The following is an 8,010-nucleotide window of genomic DNA, read 5'->3' on the forward strand; positions in this document are numbered from 1 at the left end:
ATCAGCAGCTCTCTGACCATCCAGACATCAGACTGGAACATGGATAAGGTTTATACATGTAAAGTGTCTTTGGGCTCACAGACTTCAGAGAAAACCATCAAGAAGTCAGAATGTCCCACTGAATAGTCGAGGACCAGAGTGTGCTTTTAAAATCTGCTTCTTTACTGCTTCTGCTATTTGCTCATTACAGTCTTTACATGTTAGAAATCAGAATAATGCAAAAGGTTTAAGTCATGTATTCATTAGCTGGTTTTCAACAAGTATTTTCAGGATTTCATGTTTTGCATTAAATTAATAAAAGCATTGATTTAAAAATGTGTTTTCTTGTGAATAAATGAGATTGTGCCACTGTTTTGCACTAACATAAATTTAAGGTGATTGAAATGAACTGTTACATTTTAGAGAGGGGCACACCGAGGAAAACAACACTCATAAGCACAAAATTTTCAATTTTCTTGCTCCCATAGTTAAAACACAAGTATATTCTGACATACAGACTAAGTAATATTTGACCACTAGAGAGCATCATTTAATATTTCTTCATAAGAGTAAGAGAGAAGGTAAGTGTTACTGGTTTAAAGTGTTGGTTGTAGATTTGCAAATGTATCTTCACTCTCGGTTAGTGAAGCATCACCTCTCTGTGCTTCTGTTTCTTCGTTTCCAGGATGCACCTGCAGGTCTTAGTAACTCAAGTAAATGGCAAATAGGCTCCCTGTAAAATAAAATGGACGTGCTGTTTTTAATGGAAATGTTTCAGTTCATATCATTTGATCATTCAGAGACAGTTGAGCACGGTACGATGTTTGGCTAAACCTAACTTACTGTTAAAGAACATTAATGAAGTCCAGTTATGAAACTAAACCTTTCTGCATCTTTCTGCTGTCATTTGTTGCTTTGCATTGAACATTAAAACCATTACATATAACCAGTCGGTAATATCTAACAAGAACAGAAGTTGAATGAAAAACACAAAACACTGTGCAGAAGACCCAGGACCATGACACATGAATGCAATCCATTCCTTCCACTTTTGTGAAAAGGCGTCTCCTTTAGACCTTTGCAAGAAACCCATCCTCTCATAAAGATATCCTTTATATACCCTTTAATTACTCCAAGATACAGCATCATGGGATCTACAGGGATTTTGCAACCTATTTCCTTTCTTAGAGTTAAACATGTATCGTCCCAAAATATTTGAACTTTCATGTCCAAAGATTTTGTGAGTGGGTGTCATTCATGTGACCACATTGCCTCCTGCTGCTGTGACTCACATTGCTTTTAAGGTGAATGTAAGGAGTAATATTTTAAATTGAATACAGTACTTTATGGGCAGCCAATGCAAGCTAGCTAGAACAGGAGTAATAGGGCAAAATTTCCTGGTACCAGTCAAGAGGCGGGCTGCTTCATTTTGGTCTGTTTGCAGTCTAAGAAGAAGAGAAGAGGGAAGACCGTAGTACAAGGAATTACAATAATCCAACCTGGAGGTCACAAACGTTATCTTAGTGAACTTCTCAAATCACATACTCCTGCTACAACACTTAGATCTGCCACTCAACTTCTGACCCAACCCAGATCTCGGCTGAAGTCCCGGGGTGACCGTGCGTTTGCTCTGGCTGCCCCGGTACTGTGGAATACCCTTCCTCTCGACCTCCACGCATCTGATTCCATTGCACTGTTCAAATCATGACTAAAAACCCACTTGTTCAATCTTACCTTTCCCTCTAGTTAATATTACTTTTATGATTTTATATTATGCACTTTTATGCTCATTTAACTTCTTGTTTGCTCTGTACCTGTTGCTTTCCTATGTATCAGTGACAGCTACCTGCTTGCATACCTAGTACTTGCTTTGGTCCTATTTCTATTATCTTCCTTCTATTCTCTATGCTACTTGTTAAGCACCTTGGCATACCATTGCTTTTAAGTGTGCTTTATAAATAAAGTTTATTATTATTAATATAAAGCTTTCACCATCCCTGAAGACCAAGTTATCAAAATATTCAGTTTGAAGTAATTTCCTGAATTAATGTTTTTAATCAAAGTATTCAGGAAAGTGATCACTCTAGAGTTGTGACTGACAAAAGAGCTCGTTTAAAGAGCTTTGATGAGATTTGACCCAATGCGAGAAAAACTGAAATAAACACTGAATTACTTTGTGACTCATTTTAACATTTATCACTGAACATATAAATAAGCAAGGAATTTCAATATGTGCACATTCATCTACAATAACACAAATGATTATACACAAAATGCTAACAAACACACAAATGTGTATGCTGCTGTATGTGATTCGCTTTAATTACATAAATTTGATGTATACTAGTCTATAGTGTTAAAACTGTTACATTCCAGCTGCAGCACATGTGGCAATAATCAGACTAAAAGGATAGTGTTTGTTACACAATGAGGTTGTGTAAAATAGATACATGTAAATGAAGAACTGTCAACTGTCAAGAAAACATTTTTATATATAAACTGAAAATGCACTTAAATTTTACTTGAAAATCGATCATAAACACACTTGGGTAGAAAGAAAATGTAACGTGTGGGCATAAGGACATCAGTTATAAATATTTGTTTCTTTTACATTAACTGTTCGAGAACATTATTTTACGACAGACATGAGCATGAATGATGAATATGAATCCAAAACATTGTGAAACAATGTGAACAACAATGACAAACTGCTCATAAATCATTTGATCTATGAATGAAAGTAGTTTTGTTGAATCTCCTCCTCCTTTGGTTTCCTCTGTGTCTTTATAAGCTCCAGTATCTCTTCTCACAATCTTACTCACATCTCAGCTGAACAGTAAAGATCATTTACACCTCACACTGACAACATGCTGTGGACCCTCTGCACTCTCATCACTGCTCTAACGTGTAAGATCTTCTTCTCATTCCTATTTTTTATTCCATATTTAGAGCTAAAATTTATCTTCAGTTTTTTCTGTGTTTCCTGGCAGATGTTGATGCAGTGATCGTGTTGACCCAAACACCTGCTGTCCACACAGTTTCTCCAGGTCAAGAAATTGTTCTCAACTGCAACATAGAGAGATATGATGCGAATTCTGTTAGCTGGTATAAACAAGTTCCTGGAACAGTTCCTCAGTATGTTCTAAGATTTCATCATTCTGACAGCTCACTTGAATTTGGAACAGGATTCTCCTCAGACAGATTCAACTCTAAATCCTCATCAAACATTGATTACCAGTTCATTATCAAGCGAGCAGAGACAGGAGACTCTGCAGTGTATTACTGTCAGACATATGATGACTCTGCTTCTGCACCCGTATCACAGTGATTCAGGCTGTGACAAAAACCTCCTCATTAGTACTTCTGCTTTTTAAGAAACTTTTACATGCAGAAAAAAGACCCCTCAAGAAAACTCAGTCAAACTCACCACCTTCACATAACATGTTGATAAACACTAAATTTTTCAGTTTTTAATGCTTTTTAATCTTTGTTATTAAAAGCATAAAGAACAAAGCACTGAAATATGTACATCTCATTTACTCACATCAGCCCAAATGATCATTTAAACCAAACTATCCAACATACATTATTATATGTTGCTGTTTTTAATAAATTTTATAAACACTACTCATAGGTCTAACTGTTACATTCCAACTGCAGTTTAACTTATTGTTGAAAACAAAGTGTTGTTAACATGCAGTTAAACAAAAATACAAAGCTATACTGAAGATAGTTTAGAACATCTAGGACATCTTCATTTACATTTAGTTTGTATTGATCACAAACATATTTATAAGGCAGAAGGAAAGTGTAGAAAGGTGAGGATAAGGACACTAGTAAATGTTTGATACTTTTACAACCACTTTTCAAGAACATTATTTTTGTCAGACATGGTGATTAAACATGACTTTGGTAATTCTGATGGTGTCATTTGTTGTAGTTATTGTATTATTATTGTATATATTTGAGCTAGTCAGTTTGAGCTAGATCAAATGATGAAGCTCAAACTGACATAATACTCATGGGAAGGAAATAAACAGTATCTACTCAGTGTCTATTCTTCTTCCTGGAATTCTGTCAAGAATACTTGAATGTCACATTTAGTTAAGCAGGACTCAGAGCTGTGTAGTCAAAAGGGGTTTTATTTACAACACCAGGTGAGTTATTTATATATATACGGGAATAATGCAAAGAAGGTTCCAGGGATTCGAAGAGAAGGTCAGGGAAAACTCACTCACGCTACTCTTTGTTTCAGTCCATAACAGGAAACACACTCAGTCCAATTCCACACTGTGACTCACTCTCACTTATGCTTATCCATGTCAGGTCCAAGGGAAACAAGCAAGGATCCAGGAAGATCTATACAGGGAGACGGAGACAGATGTTAGAAGAAATACCAGGGAACACAGGGAAGTACACTAGAGAGAGCCGGGACTACACTAAAGGAGGTACAACGAGGAACTTAGGAGGAACGGCACTCCAACAAGGCCTTCAGTTCTGCTTGGATCAATTAGCAGTGACGAGCAACAGGTGAGTAGCACGTGGGTGTAGAAGCCAAGAGGACACAGGAAACCAGACGACGACCTGGCAGAAAAGGTGAGGACAGCACCTTGGAGCAGCAAATGGAGCACCATGAAACTTTAATGAACTTTATGTATTTTCACTTAAATAATTAGTACAAGTGCCCATAAACTACCAAATGATGATCTGTAAATGTTCTTGAAAGTGACTGTTTACACTACACAGTTATGTCAAAAATACATTTCTTGTATTTTCCTGCTCTATTAGCTGGTCCAAAGGCTATGTGCAAATAGAAATTATAAAAAATAAAACTTTTATTTGCAAAAGCAAACAGATAGCAATAGTATGTTCCCCTAACATCACATGCTTTGTTATTGATGACTAATGAATAAAAAGAACAATAAAGAATACAATACTAATTTAGAATTATTTTACAACAAACGAATGCCAACAAATTGAATAACAAAAGCACAATAAACATTCAACTTATTTGAAATGAATAAGACTGGATAAGGTTTATACATGTAAAGTGTCTTTGGGCTCACAGACTTCAGAGAAAACCACCAAGAAGTCAGAATGTCCCACTGAATAGTCGAGGACCAGAATGTGCATTTGAAATTGGCTTGTCTACTGCTGTTTGCTAAAATATATTCATGTTGGAAATCTGAATAAGGCATAAGATTTACACCATGAGTATATTTTCTTGTCATTACTGCATAGTTTTAGGAATTCATGTTTTGCTGTCTTTTTTCTTATTTTAATAAAATGCAGTTTAAAATATTCATACATGAATTTTTTTTTAATTTTACATAAAAAAAACCCTTAATTAAAGTGTTGTTCATTTAAACTGTACTCATACTTCTTTCTTTGTTGCTTTTGTTGTTTTCATCTTATTTTTGCCAGAAAAGGCTTAAGTATGTGTTGTTTGTCACAGCGTAATGTACAATCGCTGCACACCATTGAGCAGTGCTTCCTAAGTTTAGATAAACATACAAAAGGTCACAGTGACACTAAGATGACGTGTTGTTTCTACCCTGCATTAATTTGCATCCTCAGTCAGTGAACCATCACCTTTCTCTCTCTTCTCTTCTTTCCCCGGATGCACCTGCATGAGTTCATCTACTATTTATAGATATATGTAAATGAAGAACTGTCAGCTTTGTTTTAACTAGTCAGTTTTCACAGCCGTAGTCATCAAGTAATATTTTTATTTTTTCTCGTTAAATATAACACGGAATAGAAGAGCTTCAGCTGTGCACACCATCTTTTTTTCAATCATGACCCAATATATCATATTATTATTTTAACATGCATTTAACATGCTCTAAATTACATTTAATAATAAGACAGAATTAAACAAAAATTAATCACCAATTCTAAGATCTGACTAGAGATACTGTTAGTATTAGTGGTCACTCATATTTCCAGGAGGTGTTCATCAGGTTGCAATAATATCTTTCACAGTCAAAACCCTCCAACAGATTTTTCAGATTTTTCTCAAATAAAAAATGGCTTAGTTGCTTTTTTTTAAGAACAAGGGGAAGCATATTAAAAGACCTGTACCACAGCGCTTTACTTTGTGTCAAAGACCTCTTTACTAAGCAGCCTTAGGTCCACTTGCTGACTGTGTATAAGTTTGCAGTGTGTACTGGATAAACTGGATAAACTCCCATTTTTGTAATTATTCAGTTTAATTTCTGCTGTTACCGATAGATAGATAGACAGACACTTTACAATTATGATAAATATTACAATTAAACCTACAGTTTAATGTAATATTGAGGGGGAGGGAGACATCAGTAACACCCAAATTCTAAATAAAAAAATAAGTTAGCCTCCACTCAAGACAATATCACAAAGTATGCAGGTTTACCCAAAGCTCCTCCTTCTGTCAGTCACTCAGTTTCAGTGGCATATTTAATGGTTCACACCTCCTCTCATCATCCTACAGAGGCAGTGAAATTTCTTTCCAAGTTACAAGTCCATTCTCAGCACACGGTGACAACATGCTGGTGACTCTCTGTGCTCTCATCACTGCTCTGACATGTATAGATCCTCATTTATACTTCAGATTAGTTGTTATTTGTTGGATTGATATTTCAGTGGGTTTCATTTCTTATCATTTGCAGGTGTGAGTGGTGTGACGGTGCTGACACAGAAACCTGTTTTATCAGTGAGCAAAGGAGAGGCAGTCACTATGGACTGTAACCTGGGGACTGTTACTAATAGTGAGGCGCGCTGGTATAAACAGATTCCAGGAGGAGTTCCTCAGTATGTGCTGAAGATGTATCATAGCTGGAGTTCTCCAACCTATGGCTCTGGGTTCTCTCCTCCAAAATTTACATCCACTCATCAGTCAACATCAGATTATCGTTTGATCATCAAGAATGTGGAGGAGGGAGACTCTGCAGTCTATTACTGTAAGACATGGGACAGCTCTGTTAATGAGTTCGTATCACAGTGATTTACACTGTGACAAAAACATTCTCACTGATACTTCTGCTTTTGGGGACTCTTTCACATACTGTACACTCACAACTCTTTTACACGCACGTTTTCGTCCTTAATCAAGTTTTGAATAGACGCTAATTTCAGTAAGCTTTATAGAGATAACTGTTGCATTCCATCTGCAGTAAAAGTAATAGTACTCAGTAAATCCTATTTACTCTTTAACCTTAGGGTATATTTACTTTTCATAGAGCTACATGCATGCAAATACTGACGACATCAACAAACTTCTAAATATCATATCATGAACATCACTGCCATGAAATCCAGGATTTCAGTTTGTGCCTACTATTTTTCACAGTACACTTTGAAAGCACTCAGAATAAAGGAAAAAAACATATATTTTTAAAAAAAATTCCTGCAGCAGTTACTTAGTTTATTAACTTACCATTCAGTAATCTTACCATCTTTGCCACTGGATTTTGCTCAGACAGATTCAGAGCTTTAAATCCTAGAACAGCTAATACTATTTCATTACTGACGGTACAGAACTGTCGACTCTTTGTACTACACCTATTCTAGTGAAGCTGTATCACAGTGATTCAGACTGACAAAAATCTGAATGAGATACACTGCAGTGCTTATGTATTCCTAGTATTAATCAGGCAAAACCATAAAATCTTCAGGAAAGCAACTAATGACACAGAGGAGAAAAAAATGTCTAAAGAGACAGAAATTGTTTGAAACATGTAAGCAGTGTTTTGAAATATCAATTAATCAATCAATTAAGGGAATGAGATGTTGGCAGTGAAAGTTGGCCTGAAGAGGATGTTGCAATTCCTCATGCCTTATTGGTGCCGTTTTGTAAAGCCATGTATACAAACTGAGTCACTGTGGTATTCGGTACCAAGCTGACTGTAACAAGTACTTTTAACTGAAAAAGATTTTCTGATGATTCATGTTTTTATATGGTTACATGTTTTGTTGTTGTTATTTTATATTCATTTTTATTTATTGATTTAATTTAATTTATTGCTATTATTTATTTATTTATTTTGTGGC

At 35.7% G+C, this 8,010-nt stretch overlaps 1 pseudogene; it reads left to right on the forward strand.

Moving 5' to 3' along the window:
* The first annotated feature begins 6,495 nt into the window (after positions 1-6,495).
* Positions 6,496-8,010, forward strand: part of LOC102199549 (Ig heavy chain Mem5-like) — a 16,653-nt pseudogene continuing 15,138 nt past the window's right edge.

The sequence above is a fragment of the Pundamilia nyererei genome, unplaced genomic scaffold, assembly GCF_000239375.1.
Source record: "Pundamilia nyererei isolate P.nyererei 1_Seehausen unplaced genomic scaffold, PunNye1.0 scaffold00629, whole genome shotgun sequence".
In the NCBI taxonomy this organism is placed as follows: domain Eukaryota; kingdom Metazoa; phylum Chordata; class Actinopteri; order Cichliformes; family Cichlidae; genus Pundamilia; species Pundamilia nyererei.